The sequence below is a fragment of the Vulpes vulpes genome, chromosome 13 (genome assembly GCF_048418805.1).
Source record: "Vulpes vulpes isolate BD-2025 chromosome 13, VulVul3, whole genome shotgun sequence".
Lineage (NCBI taxonomy): Eukaryota > Metazoa > Chordata > Mammalia > Carnivora > Canidae > Vulpes > Vulpes vulpes.
This window is the reverse complement of record NC_132792.1, coordinates 45,246,280-45,268,719: the sequence shown is the minus strand read 5'-3', so window position 1 is coordinate 45,268,719 and position 22,440 is coordinate 45,246,280. Positions and strand designations below refer to the sequence as shown.

General features: G+C 38.1%; 1 protein-coding gene and 1 pseudogene across 1 annotated transcript in view; one reads left to right on the top strand and one right to left on the bottom strand.

The window, feature by feature from the left end:
* The window catches only part of MMP16 (matrix metallopeptidase 16), a 289,423-nt gene that overhangs the window by 204,540 nt on the left and 62,443 nt on the right, over positions 1 to 22,440 (bottom strand). The window lies entirely within an intron of this gene.
* On the top strand, positions 1,249 to 2,294 carry LOC112930860 (L-lactate dehydrogenase B chain-like; annotated as a pseudogene).

The window sequence follows — 22,440 nt, the reverse complement described above, 5'->3', positions numbered from 1 at the left end:
AAATGAAAAGACAACCTATGGGATGGGAAAAATATTCACAAAACACATATAAGGTAAGAGTTTAATACTCAAAATATACATGGAATTCATATACCTCAATAGCATAAAAACAAACACTCTAATTAAAAATGGGTAAAGGACGTGAATAGACTTTTTTTTTTCACAGAAAACATAGAAATGGCCAAAAGTACATGAAAAGGTGTTTAACATCACTAATAATTAGGGAAATGGAAATAAAAGCCATCATGAGATAATCACCTAACCTCTGTTTAGATATCTATTTATCAGTAAGGCGAGAGATAACAAATACTACTGAGACTGTACACAAAAGAGAACTCTTGTACAACACTGTTGGTGAGAATGTAAACTTATGCATAGCTACTATGAAAAACAGTATGGAGGTTCCTCATGAAATTAAAAATAAAATTATCATATGATCCAGCAATCCCAATTCTGGGTATATATCCAAAGGAAATAAAATTTTTATCTCAAAAAAGGTATCTGTACTGCTATGTTTATTGTAGCCTTATTCACAATAGCCAAGGTATGGAAACAACCTGAGTATCCATTGATGAATGAATAAAGAAAATGTAGTATACAGACAGAAACACACACACACACACACACACATACACACACACACAAGAGTATTATTTCGCCTTAAAAAAGAAGGAAATAGGCAGATCCCGTGCTGGAGGAGACGCACGCAGCTAACACTGTCTTCTTCGCGCGACTCATAGCCAGTTGTCTTGGGGCACAATGGCAACTCATTTCTAGATATAACAAGTGGTTTATAAAAACATTTGGCTTGCAACTCAATAAGTTACCAAATGATAAATATTAAATTAGAATGTAAAGTATATCCCTATAAATACGACATTGAAATTAAAATTTAAAAAAAAAATTTAGATAACTTTATAATTTTCTCACTCTTCTTTTTTTAACCAATCTGCCATTACACTGAAATGAATGGCTGATGGGCATTAAGAAGGGTCCCTTTTTTTTACCAATTTATTTTTTATTGGTGTTCAATTTGCCAACATATAGAATAACACCCAGTGCTCATCCCATCAAGTGCCCGCCTCAGTGCCCATCACCCAGTCACCCCCACGCCCCACCCACCTCCCTTTCTACCACCCCTTGTTTGTTTCTCAGAGTTAGGAGTCTCTCATGTTCTGTCTCCCTTTCTGATATTTCCCACTCATTTTTTTCCTTTCCCCTTTATTCCCTTTCACTATTTTCTATACTCCCCAAATGAATACAATGGCAACTCTTAAGGAAAAACTGATTGCACCAGTTGCAGAAGAAGAGGCAGCAATCCCAAACAGTAAGATCCCTGTAGTGGGTGTTGGACAAGTTGGTATGGCATGTGCCATCAGCATTCTGGGAAAGTCTCTGGCTGATGAACTTTCCCTTGTGGATGTTTTAGAAGATAAACTCAAAGGAGAAATGATGGATCTACAGCATCGGAGCTTATTTCTTCAGATACCCAAAATTGTGGCAGATAAAGATTACTCTGTGACTGCCAATTCTAAGACTGTGGTGGTGACTGTAGGAGTCCGCCAGCAGGAGGGAGAGAGCCGCCTCAAACTGGTGCAAAGGAATGTTAATGTCTTCAAATTCATTATTCCTCAGATAGTCAAGTACAGTCCTGATTGTATCATAATTGTGGTTTCCAACCCAGTGGATATTCTTACATATGCTACCTGGAAACTAAGTGGACTACCCAAGCACCGTGTGATTGGAAGTGGGTGTAATCTGGATTCTGCTAGATTTCGCTATCTTATGGTTGAAAACCTTGGCATTCATCCCAGCAGCTGCCATGGATGGATTTTGGGAGAACATGGCAACTCAAGTGTGGCTGTGTGGAGTGGAGTGAATGTGGCAGGTGTTTCTCTTCAGGAACTGAATCCAGAAATGGGAACAAACAATGACAGTGAAAATTGGAAGGAAGCGCAATAAGATGGTGGTTGAAAGTGCCTATGAAGTCATCAAGCTAAAAGGATATACCAACCGGACTATTGGATTAAGTGTGGCTGATCTCACTGAATCCATGTTGAAAAATCTCTCCAGGATTCATCCAGTGTCAACAATGGTGAAGGGCATTTATGGTCTTGAGAACGAAGTCTTCCGGAGTCTTCTGTGTATCCTGAACGTTGGGGACTTAACCAGTGTGATCAACTAGAAGCTGAAGGATGATGAGGTTGCCCAGCTCAAGAAAAGTCTAGATACCTTGTGGGACATCCAGAAAGACCTAAAAAGATCTGTGACTTCTGGCTTCTAGGCTGTAGAAATTTAAACCATGATGTGCTTAACTGTGAGCCTTTTTCATCCAATATACATGGATCACCGTTGCTTTCATCTTCCTGAATATGTGAATCTGGGCTCACAGAATCAAAGCCCATGCTTGGTTTAATGCTTGCAATATGAGCCTTGAACAAATAAAATTAACTATTGTAGGGTGCTTCTTTAAAAAAAAAGGAAATATTAATATTTGGGACAACATGAATACAACTGGAGGGCATTATGCTAAGTGAAATAACCTAAACAAAGATAAATATGCATGGTAATCATTTGTATGTAGAATCTTAAAAAAATTCACATTCATAGAAAAAGTGTAGAACAGTGGTTGCCAGGGGTTGCAGGTAGGGGAAATTGGGAGATGTTGGTAAAAGGGTACAAACTTTCAGTTATAAAATGAATAAGGGCTTTGGTTCTTTTTTTTTATAAGATTTATTTATTTTTATTTTTAATTATTTATTCATGATAGACATAGAAAGAGAGAGGGAGAGACACAGGCAGAGGGAGAAGCAGGGAAGGGCTTTGATTCTAATGTATAACATGGTGACTGTAGTTCATAATACTCTACTGTATAATTGAAATATATTAGGAGATTAGAATTATAAGTATTCTCACATATAATAAAGTAAATATGTGATGTGATGGTTACGTTATTATTTCAGTTGTGGGAATATTTTTGCAATGTACATGTGTATCAAATCATCACATTGTACATTTTAAATATAATTTGTCAGTTACATCTCAATAAAGCTGAAAAGATAAATGAAATATTAGGAAAAACACAGTATCTTTTTAAGCCACAGGGTAAAATATGTAATATTTTAGACTTGGAAAGAAAATAAAAAAGAGGCTATGGAACCAACTCATCTCATGCTCTTGAAATGAAGATAATAAAACATATATTTTCCCCACTTAATGGTGATGGAAATAGAACACACAATTGTAGGTAGTCGTATTTAAAGATGAAAAAAATTAGATTTATCACTTTGTTTCTTTTTTACTTTTGTTTCCTATCACTGGTACCTTAAAATTAGTAGTAAAAATTCTAGACAAAGATTTTGAAATCAACTGTCAAATGGTTAGGCACCTACCCTGCCTTATCAACAATATACTTTCTGGATATTTCTAGACAAAGATTAGAGTGCAAGAGGGCATATTTTAAGCCAAATGATACTTTGCAATAAAGCTGTGTGGACATGGAAATACAAAGAACTGTGCCCTAGCAGAAGGCTCAAAACCAAGCTGTCATAAATTGTAGAGGGGACGGTACCACAGAAATGCACTGTTACCAAGTTATCCACATAACTTCCACTCAGACAGGGTGAACTCCCAATCCGAATGCCACGTGCATACCAAAACTGATGGGTTGAGTCCATTCTAAAGTAAAAACAGTACTCTGAAACTGTAAATATAGAAGAACACTATCATATGCAATACCAGTCACAGTAATAAAGGCCTTGGAAAGTCAATTTAAATACTATGACTCTGAATAAAGGGGAAGGGAGAAAAAAATGAGTGGGAAATATCAGAAAGGGAGACAGAACATGAGAGACTCTTAACTCTGGGAAACGAACTAGGGGTGGTGGAAGGGGAGGTGGGAGTGACTGGGTGACGGGCACTGAGGGGGGCACTTAATGGGATGAGCACTGGGTGTTATTCTATATGTTGGCAAATTGAACACCAATAAAAATAAATTTATTAAAAATAAATAAATAAATACTATGACTAAATATTTTGATCTTTAGCCTTTTTCAGGTTAGCAAGCAGGCAGTAGTTAATCGTCACATTCCTCACATCAGTGAAAAAAATGAGCTAGAGTGTTATTTGTTAACATATATTATCCAATTGTTCTTTTGCCCCCCCCACCCCCCGCCCCAATGGCCCTCAGTTGACTAGGTAAATCAGTTGGTTGGAAAGTGACAGTAAACCTATACACATCTTTAACATATCTGAAAGCAAATACCCTCAGAAGCCAAAGTTCACTATACTTGCAAACACACTTTTCTGGATCTTGCATTTTTTTCAAGAATGTGAGTGCTCAGTCCTTTCAACAAGCTATTGTCCTCCTTGCAGCCTCCACTTCAGGTGTAAAGAATGGTTCCCCCAAATGGGAGTCACAGCTGTCAAGTTTTACAGCGACAAGATAAACATATTCCTAAAGTCATCTGGTCATCTTGCTCTATGAAACTTGGCTCCTGTCTTCTGGCTTCAGTCTGGAAGATGCCCAGACACGTGCTAACAGGATCTACAAGACAACCAAACTTGGTCCTGGCGTTGACAAAGACGACGCCACCGCTGATGATTGCAGTACTGCCACAAGCGAAGAGACACCACCCCTTGAAGGCAATGGTGACACATCAGGCATGGAAGAGGTTGTCTACGTGCTGCCCCAGGAATTACTTGTATGCGTACCCAATATTTTATCTTCATTCCCTCTGATGATTATTTTCAAGGATATTTTAATTTTTGTTAACATTTAAGACATCTGTATGGCATGACAATAACTACTTATGGGGATGATAAGATTTCTATTTCTGAGTGTGACACCATGACGTGTAGTTTTATCTTTCCTAGTTCATGCTGGCTTCTTTTAACAGGACAAGATAACATGTGTTGTAAGAGGTGTATGTAACCTAACCTGTGGGGTCCAAAGTGTTTAGCCAACAAGCAGATTCCTTAGTAAGACCAAATTATTTTTGTCACTGAAGTGTTCGGAGCTATGCCTTGATGTTTAAAAGAAAAATACTGGTTAGAACAACTTTCACCTTTTAGGATCTACTTTTTAAAATCTCCCATCCCCCGTAGTTACCAACTGCATGTGTCAGAACTAGTATGTTAAACTGAACCAACCTGATGGAACTATGTATAGAGCTTGTTTTCCAAAGAAAAGCATCGTTTAGGGTAGCAAAATTCTAAGCCTACGTAGGCATTGTTGTAAAGCTGCTGAAGAAGTAACTCAGCAAATTCTGTGAGTGGAAATGTAGTGAGTGCTCAAGTCCCATTCTGCTTTAAAAGGTTGTAACGAACACAAACGAATTAAAAAATGTATATTACTGAAGTCCTATGTTTTTGGATAAGATGCCATTAGAAATCATTCTGTTTGGCCCGATGTAGGAAATCAGAAGATGTATTTTGCTCATACTTCCACCTGCTGCAGCCGCAGGAAAGCGAGATGCAAAGATTCATCAGTGTTGATGTGCGAGGCAAAGCCCAACACCTGGTTCTCTCTTCACAGGATCCAAGGCTCCATTAGTAATTTTGGATGACGGCAGCCCTGGCTGGCCATTCTGGAGACTAAAGATACTTAATTCCTGTCACATAGGTCTTCCTAATTTTAGTTCTAGTCAGCATGATTTCACTAGGGAAATGCAGCAGCAGAATCTGGAGGCACATAGTAAAAGCTACCAAAGCTGTATTTAGGGCAAGAGTCCTCAGATTTATCATGGCGTTGCATTTAATACTTGCTTTCTGCTGATGTCAGTAAGTTTTTTACGTTAATAGTTGGAAGAAGGCCCAAGCCTTTCCTGAGCTCAGAACTGTTTAGTAAGCAGAGATCTTTTGTGCTGCATGTTAATATAATGTATGACACCACTGTTTCATTTGGGCAACTGCTCAAAAGGGATGAATAATGAACTGCTTTCTAGGTAATAGTCCTCGGGTTGCCTGTTGAAGATAATGTAAAGCTCAGGTTGCTAGAGTTTACTCTTACAGCCATTCATTTGAGCCAAAGTATTAACCAAGAGGGAAGTACAAAGCAATAGACAGCTGCAATTTAGTATTTTACAATGGGAAATCAGTCACCAGAATTGTTTTTTATTAAAGGTAAAAGTAATGGCAGTTTTTTTTTTTTTTAATTTACCTAGGAAAAAAATCCTAATAAAGAACCTTTAGAATTAAGTTGATGATGTTTCCTTTGCTCAAGGCAAGAGCTGATTGCCACTCTAAACATAAATGATTCTTTGGCCTGAAGTCAGCACTGTCTTCTATCAAATTACAAGTTCATAAAGGCAAACTTGTAAGCAGACTCACTATTCTGATCTGTAGAGCATGTCTTAACTCTCTCCAAAAAAACTCATACATTGGAAAACAAAGAAAAAGTGTAAGATACTGCTATTATTTTGTGAGTTTACAGAAGTATGTCATATGTCTTACAGGATCTTAAATGTGACTGAGAAAGGTTTATGGACCCGAATACAAAAGCCACATCAAACCCTGGGGGCGAGGCTCTTGAAAACTACTTGCCGAAGAGTACTTTAAGGCTGAATGGTAAAAACAGGTCCAATTTCCCTTGTGGCATATCATTCCTTTCCTTTATCATAAATATCCTGGTTATTCTAATGTTTGTTTTTAGCTAACATGTATTGAACACTTTTTAATGTACCAAGCACTGTTGAAAGTACTTTATACTCATTAATTGATCCCAACCACAGCCTTATGCTGCTACACATTCTGATATGAGAAATCCAATACACAGAGAGGTTACATAACCTGTCAAGAGTCACCCAGCTGGTAAAAGTGAGTCCCAGGGTTTGAACACAAGCAGTGTTGCTCAGAGTCTTGGCTCTTAACTGTTCTAACATTTCTCTTCACTTTCATGACTTTCATAGACATGAGCAAAATTATGTGCCAGGAAGGTTTTGAACATATTTGTGCTATTACTCAATTATTATCCCTCTAGTCTCGGTAGATATTACTCAGATGTCTCTCCAATACCCAGGGATTTATGCTCTTAACGCTGTCAATAAACCTCAGGCCAAACATATGTCCTCGGCTCAAATGAAATATCTCTATGCTCCTTCCTTCCACACCAATACACCCTGGAATGTGGAGTTTAAGACTCAGACTGATTTAATTTCACTTTGTTTTTCTTCTCTGAGCTTTTAATACAAAATCTTTATTCTTTCTCTGCCATATGTTTTACATGACCTTTTCCCTTTCAACCCTGCAGTTTTCTGTTTTGCTAATTATGCCTAACAGGTGTGATTCTCAATATAGTACAAGTATTAGAATAGAAATCCTTCTGGTTCAGTGTATGTATATACCTGTGTTCTCACCTCACAGTTTGGACCACACAAGGTCCTCCTTGCTTGGGAAGCGGTAACTACACAAGCTATGCCTCACTAAGAAAAGTCTAAGGATAGTGTAGATAGATGACCTTAGGAGTCCCTAATATATCAGACCCCGAGTTTGGCAGGAGTATGGGAGCACTCTCTGACAAGGCATAGAAATCAACAGTCACAGTATTTTGACAGCTGAGCTCGCCTCTCCCAGGCCGACTCTGTATAAGGCAAAGAGAAATACTTTACCACTGGAACTGCCTCAAAGAAAGAAAGCACAGCTGGAACACTGTATTTCCCTGGACAGATTACAAGAGGAATTACAGAAGATCACATTGGCATGAGATGGAGAAAGCTAAAGGATTCTCAGCCACATCCACCAAAATGATTAGGTTTTAAGGACTCAACAAGACTAGGGGAAAACATTTTTTTTTTTTATTAGATAAGCAACTGTAGAGTTCTGATTTGCTTAGTGTACTCTGACGATGGCATCCTTTACAGGTTTTCTGTGATGTGGGGGGGAGGGACTCTTTCTAGGGGATAAACTAAATTCTGGTTAAAAATAGACTGCATTGAAATGTTAATGAAACATCACAGAGCTTACAGGACAAAATTCAATCCACTTCTTCTAAGTAGAAAATAGTCCATAGTGGCTAAACAGTTAACCTCAAATTACCTATTTTAAATTTTTTTTTTAATTTTTATTTATTTATGATAGTCACACACACAGAGAGAGAGAGAGAGAGAGAGAGAGGCAGAGACACAGGCAGAGGGAGAAGCAGGCTCCATTCACCGGGAGCCCGACGTGGGATTCCATCCTGGGTCTCCAAGATCGCGCCCTAGGCCAAAGGCAGGCGCCAAACCGCTGCGCCACCCAGGGATCCCCACATTACCTATTTTATATGGTGTTAATTATCTAGCATAAGAGCAAATCGGTGATTTAAAAATATTTTTTGAGTAATATCAAAAATATATTAAATCTTATTTGAAAGATGGCCTATCTTGCGTATGTAAACCTCCTTGACAACATTAATCCGTTATTTCAAGTCAGTGTGATAATCAGTGTCTGCATATAACTCAGGGGGAAAAATTGTAAAGATTTCATGGCATGGGTTACTTTATGCTTCTATGCTCTGTTTTCTGTTCTACAAGTTCTCTGCTTTTAGCAGTACATATAATATAAAGGATCTCAAAGTCAGATGGCATTTTAAAAGATCTTTTAATAAGCACTGTATGTAAAGCAAACTATTCCCATTCTGACTAAAATAGTGCCATATTTGCTTTGCCAAAATTTTGAGTAATCAGAGGGTAAGGTGGCCATTTTCAGTAAGAATATATTTATACTTAATGGTACATTTCATTTGCTTCATGGGCATTAAATTATCCAGTTGGATGGTATGACTGCAAAACATCACATTCTATAACACAAATAAGTTTTTCTGTGCAAATCATGCATTACAAAAAACATTACGCAGTGTTCCAATGACCTATTTTAATCAAGTACCTATGTGAAGTGTTCCTTCTTCATTTCAGTGTAATGGCAGATTGGTTAAAAAAAGAAGAGTGAGAAAATTATAAAGTTATTTAGATTTTAATTTCAATGTCATATTTATAGGGATATACTTTACATTCTAATTTAATATTTATCATTTGGGTGACTTATTGAGTTGCAGGCCAAATGTTTTTATAAACCACTTGTTATATCTAGAAAATGGAATCCATCAAATAATTTGGTCATATCCAATTCAGTAACATACATCTATACACATCTTGTACAGCAAACCTAAGGAATAGAGTGTATGAATGCCTCTGTTGTGACAGGTAAAATGATGAGCACAGTGGCCAATTTGGTCACCTTAAAGACTGCAACTATCTCACATCAACTATTAAAATGGTTGAAAAGAAAATTTCAGTTTAGTGGCATATCATCTGTACATAAAAACAGTTCTTTTAATATCTACTGAATGATAAATACCACTCATCCCTGTTTCACCTGAATTTATAGTAGCATGCTTATGGAAATGCTTGAGGGAACCAGAATAGTATCCGTTAAAGAGCTGGTAATGTGCTCCAGAATTAAAGGGGGAGAAAAGAATATGCAAGGGGCTGGGAGGATTTAATCTTATTGTTGTTTAAGGAAAATAATATATCAGGACACATACCATACTTTTTAATTAGAGTAAGCGATCTATCTCTTCCAGTGATTACCTAAATCCAGCAAATTCAACTACTTGAACATAGTTCTAAAATAAGAAATATGCCAAACATTGTTTCCCAAAAGTAAAAAAATACATTTCACAAAATTGGACACTGGGTTTCATTCATCAAATTAAGCCTCAGTCTGCATGTATTTACTCTTTTTTTTATATAACTCTAGATAAAATGGGTATCCTTTTATTTAAACTGTTACAGAATAAAACAGAGAATCAGGGAGAACAATTCTTTTTTTAAGATTTATCTATCTACTTATATATTTGAGAGAGGGAGAGACAGAGTAAGCATGGGGATTGGTGGAGGGTCAAGGGAGAGGGAGATAAAGTCCTAAGCAGACTCTGAGCTGAGCATGGAACCCAATGAGGGCTCAATCTCATGACCCTGAGATCATGACCTCAGCTGAAACCAAGAGTGGGACTCTCAACCGACTGTGCCACCATGCACCCCAGGAAGAGTAGTTCTTCTGAATGCTACAGGAAATAATAACAACCAATTAATAAAGAATAAAACTATTAAGCAGTTCCAAGAACTACAAGACATAACAAAGTAATACTATGATTATCTTAAGTCTTCATAAGTGTTTAAAATATACTCAGAAGGCAGTGTTTAATACAATAGGAAATTTTTAAATAATTTTTAAAGAGAGTCTCAACAAAATTCAATTGGAGGGGCACCTGGGTGGCTCAATCAGTTATGTGTTGGACCCCTGATTTCAACTCAGGTCATGATCTTAGGGTCCTGAGATATAGCCCGGTACCTGGCTGGCAGTCTGCTTCTCTCTCTCTCTCTCTCTCTTCTGCTCTCTCTCTGCCCCTCCTCCCACACCCTCATGCTCTCTTTAAAATAAATAAATAAATAAATAAATAAATAAATAAATAAATAAATCTGTAAATAGATTATATTGGAGGGACAGCTAAGTGGCTCAGTGGTTGAGCATCTGCCTTTAGCTCAGGGCATGGTCCGGGGGTCCTGGGATCAGGTCTTGCATGGGGTTCCCTGTGGGGAACCAGCTTCCTGTCTCTGCTTCTCTTTCTGTGTCTCTCACGAATAAATAAATAAAATCTTTTAAAAAATTATATTAGAATATTTCAAGTATAAATATTACACAGAAATATTTCCTACTATAAAGCACTTTTAATCTTGTCATTTTTAGACTTTCACAACACTTTAAATAATGCAAATTGTTACCATTATATTAGGTTTCAGAAACAGATGATTAAGTACCCTGAGGGTATAAAGAAGTGCCAGTCATCAGGGAAACACATGATACATAAGAGTCTGCCTTTGTGTAGCACTGGCTGTTTCTGCACATTCTCTGCCACTGTTCACAGGGCAAGGCTAACAGACTAGAGAACTCAACATTGTGCTTCCCAACAAGAACATCTTCCCTCCAATCCAGGAGACGGTGCATAAAAGGAGAGACTGAAATCAAAGGTGGGAAAACCCTGGGGCCCCTTCAGATGCAGCAGTCCAGAGAAGAGACAAGTCCTGAGTCATGGATAGAGGATAGGTTCTGGGTATATTGGTTGTCCCTTCTCCCCAAATTGCTCTGGACAGATCATTAATCACTTCATTACCATTCCCAGCTGCAGTAATAATGGCAGAGAAGCACATGATGGATTATGTGTGCCCTGCTGTCCCCAAGCATTTTCTCCCACTACCATTTCTTACAATGCTTAGGACTCTGAGGCTCTCAAATGAGGCTGCACATTGACTTTATCAAGGCAGCTTTGAAAAACTGAAGCTTGGGTCCCCTACCAGACCAACTAAATCAGAATTAGAGGAGAGGGAGAGACTCAGCAGGCATGGATATTTTAAAAATCCTCTCTACATTATAACGCTCACTATGCTGAGGTACCACCCTCACCCATCCACACACACAACTCCCAAAGACTGAGAGATACAAGCTGAGGCTGGGGCTTCATTACTGATCATCTCTGGAGGTTTCACCCACCTATACTACAGCCTTTGTAAAAAATAGACCTTGTATAGAACTATCTGTACCACACAATGTAGAATTAATGAATCCAGGCAGGACAAATATTTAAAATAAATTCATACAATAAGGATAAGAGAAAAAATTGAATATTTGAACAGGCATAAGAAGATATAACAAAAAAAAACACAACTGGAGATATCAGGTGCACAAAATGTAATTGTAGAAATAATAAACTCAACATATTGATAAAAGAGTAGAATGGTTCAGGGTGAAGAATGAACTAGTGATTATTGATTAAGGAGTGTTTCCACAGAACATCAGGAAGGAATAAATAGAAAACGTAAAGAAAAAGTTCAGAGATATGGAAGACAGAGGCAGGTAGGAAAAAAGCTAAGGTCTCAATCAAAGGTAGAGGTTCTCACAAGTGCCCCTCTGCCTCTTTACTGGAGAACCTCTTTTCCCTTAATCCTCCTGGATTAAGTCTCATGGCTTCCAAGGCTTCCAGTATTTCCATTTCAAATTTCCAAGGACAGTAATTTCTCACATATATGCTCACCACAATACACACAGAAGGACTTGCCTAGTGTAATGTGCTAGCATGGAGATTTCTGAATTGAGTACAGAAAAAAGGAACTGCTGCCCAGGCAGAGATTGATGAAAATAATTTTGTTCCTGGAGCTGTACTGGACATAGTTTAAAAATTAACTTTTAGTGTGTTTCCATATCACAATACTGTGAATATTACTATGGCCAATTTCCAGGACTTAAAAGAATATTTTTTAAAAAGATTTTATTTATTTATTTGAGAGAGAGAGAGCATGCGTATGCAAGAGAGAGCACGAACAGGGTGAGGGAGAAGCAGACTCCCTGCTCAGCAAGAAGCCTGATGTGAGACTCGATCCTGGGACCCCGGGATCACGACCTGAGCCGAAGGTAGATGCTTAACCAACTGAGCCAACCCAGGTACCGCTTAAAAAAGTATTTTCATCCAATTAAATTTGAAATCCCACTTGTTATGATTTGGGGGTAAATCTCATATTTGATTTGTTTAAAAAAAAGAAAAAAAAAGCCTATCAGCAACACAACTCTTTAAATAAGCTAGCTGGGATGGATCAAAGTTTAGAGATCTGTGGCAAAGCATGCACCCAGCAATCCAGATATCCTAGAGACAATAGTGGACACCAGAGGGCAAAAACAGATAAAACCATAAGATATAGAAGAGTCCAAAGTCCACAATGTCATTTGAAATGCCTGGGGTAGAGGTGTGTCAATATAAAGAGGGTCAACCTGTTGGGAACTGAGGTTGACTTAAGTAAAAGGCCGAATTTGGAAGTCAGAAAGTCAAGAATGGACATAATAGGCCCTGGCCAGAAAAAAGGCACTTATGTGAGCAACTGCCAAGGACCCAAACAGTTCTTTGTCACTTGCCTTTAGGTCCAGCAGGGGTCTGATGAATGGGTAAAGTGAAGCAGAGTCAAGAGGGAAAAAGGAAGTAAGGAAAAGAGAAAGAAAGAAAGAAAGAAAGAAAGAAAGAAAGAAAGAAAGAAAGAAAGAAAGAAAGAAAGAAAGAGAAAGAAAGAAAGAAAAAGAAAGAAAGAAAGAAAGAAAGAAAGAAAGAAAGAAAGAAGAAAGAGAGAGAGAGAAAGAAAGAAAGAAAGAAAGAAAGAAAGAAAGAAAGAAAGGAAGGAAGGAAGGAAGGAAGGAAGGAAGGAAAAGGAAAGGTCAAAAAGGACTGTTTACCTTGAATGGATTCAGGAATAGGAGGTATGTATATTCTACTGTCTACACCTGAGAACGTCCTTCCCCCTGGCCAGACACATGTTTCTCTAGAGTATCATTCCCTTTTCCTCCACCACCTCCTCCAGGAAGTGACTTTCAGAGGGACGCAAGAACCTCCGTTACACAATCCTACACCATAGAGTCAGGCTGCTAGGGGAGAGAGAGTTTGGCATAAAGATGGAATTATGTCTCTGTCCGACAAAGTATGTTTCTAATACTCTAAAGCAACAGCTCAGCTAGGAAGCAGATTTTAAGACTGTTTTTCAACAAGCACTAAAGTGCTTAACTAAATTAAATATAGTGTTCCTATAATATTTTACTTCTTTTGTTTTGACACTATTTGCACACATTAAGTCTAGATATATAAGCAAACATTCATCTTTGTAACCATCTTACCTACTTTCCCATCAGCTGCTTCTATTTCCCCAATCATTCAAACTAGCCTCTAGCCATTGAGAACAACAATCCTATTCCTAAATTATCTCATGTCTTAATATCTTGGTTAAGCATATATTTTCAGTGGCCAAAAAGCTCCACTGCTACCTCGCAAATTTCTATTGCATTTTTATGATCCAACGTCAGAAATTACCAATGCTTCAAGGCTCCCTAACAAGAAACTGTGCAAAGCTCTGTATAGAGCTCAACTATACAGAATATATCACACAAGAGTACTTTTTTTTTCTTTAAACAGCCTGGGCATGGGTATCGTGTCTTTCTTAGTTTTCAGTTCAAGCACCTGATACAATGTCAGCATAGGGAAGACACTCTAAATAATTCTACTATTTAGTGCTAATATTAAGAAGATTCAAAAGTTCCAAACTTTCCATTTCCTTAAATAAAAAGCCATCAAAGTTTAAAGGTGACACTGCTACTATTAATTTCATTTTGCAACCACTTAATCAAACACGAACAATTTTATTTTTCCTTGGGAAAGCCCAAAGGGAGCCCAACTATTAAATCAGATTGTTTTGTAGATTAATGACCAAATCATCAGCAACAACCAACTTAATATAAAATATGCAAAAAAGATAATTGGTAAATGATGAAAATATTTTATCTCCTAAAATTCATATTAAACATGTTTAAGAGTGTCATTAAGAGGTCCCTGAAATTTATCAAAGCAGCCCCAGTGTCTGTAATTCTTTGATGTACGTTTATACTCCCTTAGTGTTTATGATGCTCTCTGATAGTTGCAGTTTTCCTATGGCGCATTGTCCTAGCCCTTTTTCCACACATGCTGTTTCTAGCTCCTGGTGCTCATTATCTTAATGGACAATTACAGCTCTCCAACTGATTTCTCAATCACTACAGTTAATAGGAAGATTTTCATTATAGCCTACACTTTCAGCTTGTGAATAGCAAATGCATTTTACTTATTTCCCCCCTTGAACTAATTTCCCAGCTTCATTAAAAACAAACCATACTCTATCCGTCAAACATAAAGAATGAAGAAATAAAATTCCAACACCTGATATCAAGATCTAGATAAAAATAAAAGTGAACAGCATTTTAATAAGAAAATTTCAGGGGGGGAAAAGTGTTTTTCTGCTTCTTAACAAGAGAAAAAAAATTAAACGTAGCAAAATTTTACAGTTGCAGGAATTTAAGTCACATGTCATGAATGGTCTCATTCATTTGGGGAATATAAAATATACTGAAAGGGAATAAAGGGGAAAGGAGAAAAAATAAGTGGGATATATCAGAAAGGGAGACAGAACATGAAGACTCCTAACTCTGGGAATGAACTAGGGGTGGTGGAAGGGGAGGAGGGCGGGGGGTGGGGGTGGATGGGTGACGGGCACTGAGGGGGGCACTTGACGGGATGAGCACTAGGTGTTATTCTGTATGTTGGCAAATTGAACACCAATAAAAAATAAATTTATTTTAAAAAAATTCTGTCTTCCAGAATTTTAAATTCTATCCCCCAAACACTGTTAAGTGAATAAAAATTAAATGCACTTAAAATTATCTGAACACCTCGGGCCAGTATAATTGATTACACAGTTGTAATATTAATTTCCTTCAGTGGTGTATGTACTTCTAGCTTGAGAAATCTAGTAATTTTTAATACTTATTTTCTAGTAGGGACTCAGTCTCCACGGCGGTGTGGGGAGACCCGAGCATGCAGGCCCAAGGAATGGAGGGGGGACACCGCTGGGGGGACAGGAAAGGAGCTGATGGGAGAGGCACTGAGGAGGAGACCCGGGGACCCTGAGGGGGAGACGCTGAGGGGGAGACGCTGAGGGGGAGACGTGGGGGACCTGAGTCAGAGACACTGAGGTAAAATAAGAGCAAAACATTTTAAAATTTCTTTCTCAAAAAGACAAGGTGAAGTAGCCATCATGTAAACCAGAGGTCAGTGTCAAACATAAATTCCAGTGACAGATTCTCTTCACCGAGCACCTACCATGTACTGGTCACTTCACAAATATCATCTTTACTATGTGCAGTACCTTCTTTCCAAAGAACACAGTACAGCAGGGGAAAAAGAGTAATTTTACAGTACACAACCCTGAAAAATACTACCTCAGCCAAATGATCAAGACAGACATCAACAGTGATAAGTCACCTTGACAGGATGTACTCTTAACACAATGTAATGAACATGGTAGTACTCTTCCACTGTGGTCTTCCTCTTAACACTCATAACCTCAGCTTAATCATGAGAAAAACATTAAGCAAATACCAATTAAGGGACATTCTACAAAAATATCTCCTACTCCCCATAAGTGTCAAGGTCATCAAAAACAAGGAAATTCTGAGAAACTGTCATTGTAAGCAGAGAAGTGCTATGGAGACAGGGCAATTAAATGTAATGTGGTATCAAGGATAAGACCTTGGAAGAAGAATTGGATGACATATACAGTAAGCAAATCTGAGTATTACATGGACTATAGTTAATCATAGTGTATATCAATCTTGGACCATTAATTGTGTATGGCCAATGTACCCATACTCACATAAGATGTTAATAATGGGGGACATATATTCAGCAGAATATGGGATTTATCTGTATTATCGACTTTTCTATAACTCTAAATTTATTTTAAAATAAAAATTTTATTAGAAAAAAATAATTCAGGGGATCCCTGGGTGGCTGGGCAGTTTGGCCCAGGGTGTGGTCCCGGAGTCCCGGGATCGAGTCCCATGTTGGGCTCCCTGCATGGGGCCTGCCTCTCCCTCTGCCTGTGTCTCTGCCCCTCTCTCTGTGTCTCTCATGAATAAATAAATAAAATCTTAAAAAAAAAAAAGAAAAAAGAATCCAAGCACACATCATGCGTGTGCATGCACACACACACACACGTCCTAAGTTATAGCTACAAAACAGAGCTTTTCTAAGATCAGTGATCTATCTAGATCATTAATAGAAGCTGAATGTGAACCAGGAGCAGATTTTTAAGTGTAACAGTGAAGCTTTCCTCTAAAATAACTGCATTTCTACTTAAACTGCATTCATTGTAAATAAAGACTTGATACATCCATAGGATAATAATAGATCCTTACTTGCCAATAGATGAGCAAGAAGAGAAGGGTTAATTGTAATTTTTAATATTTGTGCATCAAACACAGAATACTCTTACACTCATACACATGAATGATGGTTTGTTGAGCAAGAGTCTAATTTTGCCATAGTAAAGCATACAGCTTGGGCAGTTTCGTTTTGTTTTATTTTAATGGTGTAATTTAGATCCCAATTTCTGCAGTGATGACTTTAGGGAACTTTTCTGCAGATACTAAGTTTCACTTTCTCCTATGGTATCTTTTCATTTATCCAAAGGTCATTCTTATCTCTCCTCTTGGTTGAACCTCAAGGTTGTCCCAGCTTATCTTTGTAATGTCTCTGCACCTGGTGTCCCTGATCTTATTAAAACAGCTCATCTCCTGTTTTCATCTTGTGATTTTTCTAGGCACTATTTTTAACCCATTTATTCTCCCTTCATCAATTCTATGTTGTATAGTTGAATATCTTCTAAGCCAAGTTACGTTACAATCAGTAATGTTCTAAATACTTAAAAAATAAGGGAAAAATGCTTCTACATTATTCATCAAAGACAGACCTCTCTTTTTCTCTAAAATAATAAATAAATCTTAAAAAAAAAAAGACAGGACCTAACAAAGTTTTATTTGTAAAAAAACAATTTTACTAATTTAAAATTAGCCTGTATCTAAACAAGAATCAATCTTTTCAGTTAGATAAATGGGCTCATGTTTTTTCTTTCCCAAATGAAAAATTGAATGGCCAAAAGGATTTTCCCTAACAAACTCCAATGCTGAATGACCTAAATATGTGAGCATGTAACCTAATGCTTTGTTTTCTCTTTTAAATAAAGCCTCATCTGAGGTAGGATTTTGACCTCTTTCTCACCCTAGGAAGGAGAATCCTAAGACATTTAAAATACAATACATTTGTTCCTAAATCTACCCCCAACTTTTATATACCCACAGTCACAATTCGAAATATTAGCCACTAAACCAGCATAACCACACAGCAATAAGAGCTGTCAAAATATACTACTGTTAATACTACTGAAGACCCTAGGTGCCCAGCAGCAAGCTTTGCCTTCATGACTCCTCTCTGCCAACTCAGTGACCTACATGTCCATCCAATATGGCAATTGCTCCACGGACAAGAGGTCAACATCTGGAGAAACAGTTTCAGGAGACTCTGGAGTAAAGATCTGGAAGTAGAGCACAGAGGGTCAGTCCAAAGCACCAGTGTAAAAAGGTCTTGATGGAAAGGAAAGTTCTGGGCACTGTTAGTGCTTGGGAAGGTTGGGAGCAAAGGGACATTTCCAGGTATATCAAGCCAGGCACTGACCCAGTGGGATTGGTTTCTTTGATTTCTGAGTTTTATGTTCCCAACCCTACCTTTTATCTTTCCACTTACGTCAAGGAAAAACCAGAGCTGGACAGTAGTCAAAGTAGAGAAAAAAACAGATTTTATTCAGGACTATTTTTCCGTTAAAACATAATTTTTCTCTCTGCATTCACTCACATTTCTATCAAAGAGAATAAAGTAAGATTAATTTGTTTGCAAAATAAGTCTATTCTCTTTAAACTTGGCCTGATTATTTATATAAATGCAGCAAGAATGTCTTTTGAGTTTGCTTTGTTGGAACTTTTCATAATCAGTCTCAGATTGGACTATTAAAAGCCTCTCAAGGCTAGGAATCGAAGCAAAGGAGTCACCATCAGGCCTTGTCTGAAATACCTATATATTTGAGTGAATTCCTTTCTTCTTGAGGTCCTCAAAATATCCTGAGTTTTCTGGACCTGCCAGGAAGCGACCTTCCTTATTAATCTATAAAGCTGGAAACTCTGCAAACAAGATACCGGGCAGTTTTTCAAAGGGAGGTTTTATTGACTCCATAAAGTCAACCATAGTTCCTTAAAGCTGTCTGGTCACATTCAATTATATACACATCTTCCTCAAATATGATATTTCACTCAAGGTCTTGGTATCATAACTAATGGTCCCAATTGTGTCTTGTTATAAGAACAGATTCTTACTGAACTTATGCAAATAACTATGTTTCCATGAAAATAAGAAGAAATGGGTAGGAAATATCAGAAAGGGAGACAGAACATAAAGACTCCTAACTCTGGGAAATGAACTAGGGGTGGTGGAAGGGGAGGAGGGCGGGGTGGGGGTGAATGGGTGACGGGCACTGAGGGGGGCACTTGACGGGATGAGCACTGGGTGTTATTCTGTATGTTGGCAAATTGAACACCAATAAAAAATAAATTTATTATTAAAAAAAAAGAAAATAAGAATATCCAATGAAAGTTTCTAAATCCTGGAGGGATCAGATCAGGATTAAAAGATAAATGTTTCAATCCTTTCTACAAAGGCACGATTTACCAAATTGTTTTAAGTTATACGTAGCTTAAGCAAAGAGGGAAAAGGTTTCCTTAAATCTGGAAAATAAAAGATTAAAGAACCAGCAATATTTCAAACAAAAACTCATAAAAAACATCATCATCTTTGTCAGTTTATTTAATAGACTTAATTCTTGGTTGGCTTAATCTTGGGATATCAGTTTTATGAATCCAGTTTTTCTATTTGTGTTCTGAAAATTCTTGTTCAGTTCAACAGTATTATTTTGATTTTAGAAGTAATCTCTACACCCAATATAGGGCTTGAACTTACAACCTCAAGATCAAAAGTCGCATGCTGTACCAACGGAGCAAGCCAGGTGCCCATCAGTTCAGTGGTATGATTTTAAAGTTATCAGAAATCTGTACTTACTAGAGTCATTTGCATGAATTTCCTCTTAGATGAAGCATTTTTGCAAAAGCATCAGAGTAAAACGGATGCGAACACGGCTTCTGTTCCTTACAGAGACAAGCCTCTCACAAACTAAGAAGCCTAGGACTCTAACCCAGCTTCTAGGTTATACTCAGAGTCTTAAGAATCAAAATCTGTCCATACCAGCCTCATCATTGAATTCACTGAGGCTGAGCAAGGGTTTAGGAGTTGGATCCAGCAACAGAACCCCAATCAGTCAATCAGCAACAAAAACAAAAGGTTCAAAGGTAGGTACTTGGGGGCCTGGGTGAGTGAGCAAGGTATCATCCAATGATGAACTGATCCTATCTGAGTCGGTTCTGCTACCAGAACCGCCAAAGACAAACCAGAGCCGGACAGTAGTTAATGCAATAAAACCAGATTTTATTCAGAACTTAAGTTTGGTTAAGCAAAGAGTCTTTATTCCTTACCCCACCTTTTGAAATAATTTCCTTTTATGATAATCCCCCCGGGACTCCATATTCCCCCTGGGTGGGAGCTTGGCATAAGCACCTTTTCATCCACAGACAGAACTTGGAGAAATGTTTGCTGACTTGCTGAACTCTTTCAGTACAGGAACTAGAAATGAAATGGGAAGATGATCCCAGAAAACGAGTACCTAAAGGAATTACCTTTTGGTTTAGCCTCAACTTGTCCTATTGCTGCTAACAACCTGAAAATGACCTACGGGATTCAAGAGCAGAAGAAAACTTAGAGAAGACTGTGATGTGAAGCTGGCAGGTTTCTAATGATGCTTCTATTTTCTTGAATAATGTTAGGCTCTTAAAAGATTGTAGGAGGTTGGCATTATAGAAAATAGCTAAGTCTAATGTCAAAAATTAAAGAATGTTCAATTCAGCCATAAAAAGGGCCTTTGAAATGGAGCTGATAACCCTTGGGTGCAATTATTTTTAACTCATTATTTTGGTTTCACTGTCAGAGCACTGTTTAAAGGGGACACATCAACAGAGCTTTCGTATTAACAAATCTCATACGAAGGTCCTTCCTGACACCAAGCCTGTCTCCAAAGTGACAGAGATGCTAGTGCGCATTTTCCTTCAAATAATGCTCTTTTCAGGAAGGAAGGCAAGAAGCAAGCAAGACAGGAATGATGCAAATGAAATGGCATCTTCCTATTCCTTTTGACTTGAGGCTTTTTCTATGCTCCCACACTGGCTGCTCCCCTGAGATTCCTACACAGAAACACAAAGGTTTACTACGGGAAAGAAGTGAAACCGAATCATGAGGTTTCTTTAAAGGTTTGCCAGCAACTGTTGGGAGTCAAATCTATCACTTGGTGATTCAGGATAATTCTGAAGTGGCACATAGTCCCTAGACTAATCTATCCATGCACTGAAGTAGTTGAGGCGTGCTAGGTTGCAGAAATTGGATTAGTTTCTTCCATTTGGCCACAATCTTAGTTTTCAGAGAAACCCTTGCAAAATCTTTGCCAATGATATTTAATACCACCAAATATTAGATATTTTCAAAAGACTCATTTATGGTTATTTGAACAGAATTATTATTTCAGAGGTCAACTATTCTAGTTCAAAATGTCTCATTTTATAGACAATAAAACTGGCTTGTACAGAAGTTAGACAACCTGCCCAGTGTTACACAGCTAAGGAGCCGAAGATAGCAACCCAGGTCTTCTGATTTATAAGGCAAGTACTATTTTCACCACAATCTCCTTCCATCTAGTAAACATTTCTGTGTAGAATTAAAAGAAAAATTTTAAAGGAAGATAAAGCCTTGAAACATAATTTATTTTCCTCTCTAAATGAAGGAGTCTTAAAGTATCTGTTAATTAATGAGGATCAATCTGATTTTAAAATACATCCAAAGAATTTGGCCAGTCTTTCCCAAAATTAACAGTGACTGATCCACGGAAAATTCTCCTCTCAGCATATGAATTCCTTTTTGTGCAAACACGTTTATTCAACCAACTGCGAATGCCTTCTCGCTGTAGAAGAATGTCCTGGGTACTGATCACAACACCATAGGCTTTGGAGGCAACCACACCGAACACACACTTACCAGCACATCTATGGAAAGAAGTACAGCCTATCAATTAAAGAAAAGCATTACTTTTTAGCTTCAGTAAATTGTAGGGTGAGATAAGATTTAGACAAATATAAATAGTGTGAACATCTACTGTCAAAAACTGCTCTGAGCTCCTGCTTTCTTTTTTGTTCTGGAAAGGTGTTCAATATTCTAGGGCTTTGGACGCTTTCTTGGCTTTTCCCATGACATCAGGAAAATCACACCCACTGAAACCGGGGCCAGGGTCTGGCTTGCACAAAGCAATGACTTGCTGCTGGCCTCAGGCCCCCTCTCCTCCACTCTACAGGTGTATGTGTGTTCTAGGTTTCCTGCTGGAGACGAAGCACAATGTACTCCCAGAAAAGAAAAACAGTTTACTTTACAGCCAATTCTTTGGGCCTGTCCTGGTCGAACTACAGAGGTAAGCACAGAAGTCACCTTGTCTGTCATCACCTTGCTTTCCTCCCTTCCCCTTCCCATGCAGTCCTTCCCGAAACATCCTATAACAAACACACACACACACACACACACACACACACACACACACACACACATTAGGAAGGTGGCAACACACTCCCAACTCAGGGTCACTGGCTTATAATCACCCTAGAAGAAACAGAAATGTTCATATTTTAGGACCATGCTCTTTCTGCTGAAAGCTTTAGGTAGGTCACCACAGCTCAGTATTTTCTCTTCTTTTCTTTCAGAACCTATTTAAGCAACTCTAAACATAATAGGGGCACCTGGGTGGCCCAGTGGTTGAGCGTCTGCCTTCAGCTCAGTCATGATCCCCAGGTCCTGGGATCGAGTCCCGAATT